Source organism: Hyla sarda, chromosome 1 (genome assembly GCF_029499605.1).
Source record: "Hyla sarda isolate aHylSar1 chromosome 1, aHylSar1.hap1, whole genome shotgun sequence".
Taxonomy (NCBI): Eukaryota; Metazoa; Chordata; class Amphibia; order Anura; family Hylidae; genus Hyla; species Hyla sarda.
Genome location: NC_079189.1, coordinates 66,219,350 through 66,223,918, shown reverse-complemented (window position 1 = coordinate 66,223,918; position 4,569 = coordinate 66,219,350).

Here is a 4,569-nt window from a genome sequence, read left to right as displayed (position 1 = left end):
TCTTTTTTTTTTTCTTTTTATTAATTTTCATAATCATATAATAATCATACATTCACAATAAACCATTGGAATCAATTTCTATGAATGATTAACAATACATTCTCACTCACATATCAAACTAACTTATTCTTACATTCGTTCCTCCATTCCTCACTCAATCAATCGCCTCCCTCCTCCCTTCACTTCAAATCTCTTCTCTTACGGCGCCTACTGCTTGGTTATGGCTCATAATTTGTTACCCATAACTCCTGATCATGACTCATACTACATTGCCATCTCCTATTTCGTATTGGTTCCCTATACTCAACCTATATCTCAATACGTATTTAACCATTCATTAGTTGCTCATGGAATGTTATTTCCGGGTTTTCCATTTCTTCTTTTCTGCTTTCTCCAATTCCTTATAAAATTTTTCCCACCCCTCTATTTCTCCCTTTTGTCCTCGGATACCCATCATTCTATCCCACCATAGTTTTTCCATAATGCATGTCTGTTTTAAGGAGGCTATTAATCTTAGTATATTAGGTAATTCTGAATTCTTCCAGTTTTAACCCCTTAAGGACACATGACGTACTGGAACGTCATGTGTCCACTCCCGATCTATAACGCGGGGCCACGGCGTGGCCCCGCGTCATAGCGGGTCGGGCCCGGCCTCTAACAACGGCCGGGACCCGTGGCTAATAGCGCGCGGCATTGATCGCTGTGCCGCGTGCTATTAACCCTTTAGACGCGGCGTTCAAAGTTGAACGCCGCGTCTAAAGTGAAACCGAAAGCATCCCGGCTAGCTCAGTGGGCTGTTCGGGATAGCCGCGGTGAAATCGCGGCATCCCGAACAGCTGACAGGACAGCGGGAGGGCCCCTACCTGCCTCCTCGCTGTCCAATCGCCGAATGACTGCTCAGTGCCTGAGATCCAGGCATGAGCAGTCATGCGGCAGAATCGTTGATCACTGGTTTCTTATGAGAAACCAGTGATCAACATAGAAGATCAGTGTGTGCAGTGTTATAGGTCCCTATGGGACCTATAACACTGCAAAAAAAAAGTGAAAAAAAAAAGTGAATAAAGATCATTTAACTCCTCCCCTATTAAAAGTTTGAATCACCCCCCTTTTCCAATAAAAAAAAAAACACAGTGTAAATAAAAATAAAAATAAACATATGTGGTATCACCGCGTGCGGAAATGTCCGAATTATAAAAATATATCATTAATTAAACCGCTCGGTCAATGGCGTGCGCGCAAAAAAATTCCAAAGTCCAAAATAGTGCATTTTTGGTCACTTTTTATATCATTTAAAAATGAATAAAAAGTGATCAATAAGTCCTATCAATGCAAAAATGGTACCGTTAAAAACTTCAGATCACGGCGCAAAAAATGAGCCCTCATACCGCCCCATACACGGAAAAATAAAAAAGTTATAGGGGTCAGAAGATGACAATTTTAAACGTATTAATTTTCCTGCATGTAGTTATGATTTTTTCCAGAAGTCCGACAAAATCAAACCTATATAAGTAGGGTATCATTTTAATCGTATGGACCTACAGAATACATATCAGGTGTCATTTTTACCGAAAAATGTACTACGTAGAAACGGAAGCCCCCAAAATTTACAAAACAGCGTTTTTTTTTTTCAATTTTGTCGCACAATGATTTTTTTTCCCGATTCACCATAGATTTTTGGGCAAAATGACTGACGTCATTACAAAGTAGAATTGGTGGCGCAAAAAATAAGCCATCATATGGATTTTTAGGTGTAAATTTGAAAGAGTTATGATTTTTTAAAGGCAAGGAGCAAAAAACGAAAATGCAAAAACGGAAAAACCTCCGGTCCTTAAGGGGTTAAGCTATTGCGTTCCAAGTGGTCGCCAAAATATTAAAGGCTTTCATTTGATTTTTGAATGTCATTAGTTCTATTCCCACTAATAATAATGCCATCTTTGGCCCCCATGAGAACTCTGCCTCCCTATCCAATACTTCTAATAGGAGCCATTTAACTTCCTCCCACAGCTGGCGCACTCCCTGGCACTCCCACCAAACATGTATAAATGTACCTTCCATCATCTGGCATCACCAACATGTTGAAGAATTTGCTTGGTTCATTTTTGCTAAACTGTCTGGTGTGAGATACCACTGGTACGTCAGCTTGCAGAAGGATTCCAGATGTGACACACAATGGGATGCTTTAGATGGAAATATAAACACTTTAGCCCATGAATCTTTTGTAATTTTACAACCCAAATCTTCCTCCCATTTTTTTTGAAAATTTATTTTTACCTGTGGTTCTACTTTTTGTAAGGCTTTATAAGCTTTAGATAAACCCCCTTTTCTTCTTGTATTGTTCATATCCAAGATCTCATAATTTTTCTCTGTTTTACTCCTCACTCAATTAAGTGCTGAGATACAGTGACGTAATTGTAGATATTTAAAGAAGTCCTTTACTGGAATATCAAATCTAGCAGAAATTTCCTCAAAAGTCATTAAAGCATTCCCTTGACTGATGTCCCCAAGATATTTTTTTCCTTTATTTATCCATTGGGAGAGATCTGTTGCGGGCAATATGCGGTGAACCACCTCCAATGGTAATTTATCATATTTCAAAGGGTTAATAATTTTATGCGATAAAGCATATAGCCAAACTTTTGCAGTTGCATTTACTGTTGGGCTCTCAATAGCTCTAGTATTTTTTGATAATGCTATCTCCCATAATAACCACTTAGGTGGTACTGACACATTTAAATATGCTTCAATTGGCACCCAATGTGCCAGAGTGTCATTTTGCCATAATCTTTGTGCCTGGGTGAGTATAACTGCTCGGTAATAGGCTAGAAGATTTGGACATCCAAGTCCCCCTTCTTTAAGGGGTAGATACAGTATTCTACCCATTACTCTCGGTTTTTTGTTTTTCCATATAAATTGTAATAAAATATTTTGCAGATCTTTAATTACTAGATGGGGAATTTCGACCGGCAAGTTCCGAAAAATGTATATTTTTGGTAATAAAAACATCTTGATAACTGCTATGCGGCCCAACCATGATAGTGGCAATTTCGCATAGCCTGCTATATCTGTATTGAGTTGCATGTTTAATGCTTCTATGTTGCTTTGCGTGGTACTTTTAACAGAGCTTGTCAGTCTTATCCCCAAATAGGTCAAAGAATCCGCAGCCCAAAGGAAGGAATATTTAGATTGTAATTCATCCTTAGTGTCATTATCTATACACAATGGTAATACGGTGGACTTGGATGCATTCAATTTATAATAACTTACTAAACTAAATTGGGTTATTAAAGTCATTACTGACTTCAAAGATCTACATGGATTTATACAAGAAACTAAAATATCATCCACAAATAAATTTATGCGGTAATCATTGGTACCGACAGGTATGCCCCAGATCCCCTCCGAATCTCGAATTTTTTGGGCAAGGGGCTCAATCGCTAAGACAAAGAGAACTGGAGACTGGCACCCCTTTCTGGCACCATTTGAAATGCTATGAATTGCGGTGAATTAGCAGTATGTTTTCCTCCTTTATATGTAACCAAAACTTTCACTGGGAATCCCCATCGGTACACAATTCCGTTCTCTCTCAGTAAACTTGTCCCTTCTGCAAATTCCCTACGCCTTGTCAGAGTAGCTGCAGACAGACCAGGAAATATAGCCAAATATAGCACATCATTGTTTTTCTTGTGAAATTCCCAATAAGTTTGATGTGTCACATGACCCTTTTCCTATTGAAAAAACAAAAGTTGGGTTCAAAATGGCCACCATGGTCACCACCCATCTTGAAAAGTTTCCCCCCTCACAAATACTAATGTGCCACAAACAGGAAGTTAATATCACATTTTATTAAGGTGTATCCATATAAATGGCCCACCCTGTAGAAGTCTGGAACCACTAATACTGTTGATAGAGAATGTCCTCCCTTATATATCAAGTATACAGCAGGTGCATCTGTCTGTATATTCAATCAACATGTTTCACACACTACGGCGCTTCGACTAGCCCATCTGGCACGTAGTGCTGTTGTGCATGAAACATGTTGCCGCCCCCATGAATGCCCCCAGCCTCACCTGTTTCACCTACAGCTCCCTGTGTACCTCTCTTGTTGGATATTTCTACGTTTAATAAAGATTGAAGCTTTCTACAGAGCCAGCAGTGAGTGCCTTTTCCTTCTACTTCTTGTTTGACAGGAAACACATTTTTTTTACTTTAAAGGGGTTGTTCCACCTCGTTAGTTCTTGCTTATCCTGCTTCTACAGCCTGTATGCAGTGCCCAGAGGTGGCCGAAGCAGTGAAGTTATGCAATTTGTGGGATACTCTGTTTACATTACTCCCATTAAAGTCAAGGGGAGTTATGCAAATATTGTAAGGCTACATTCACACTACAAATATGCAAAACGTCTTCCGGATCTGTCGGGGAAGTTTAAAAACTCTGGTCAGCTCATTTTTTAACTATGGCAGTTTTTATTGTCGGACTGAAAACCGCGCTTTGGCTAAAGAGGTACTCCGGTGGAAATTTTTTTTTTTTAAATCAACTGGTGCCAGAAAGTTAAACAGATTTGTAAATGACTT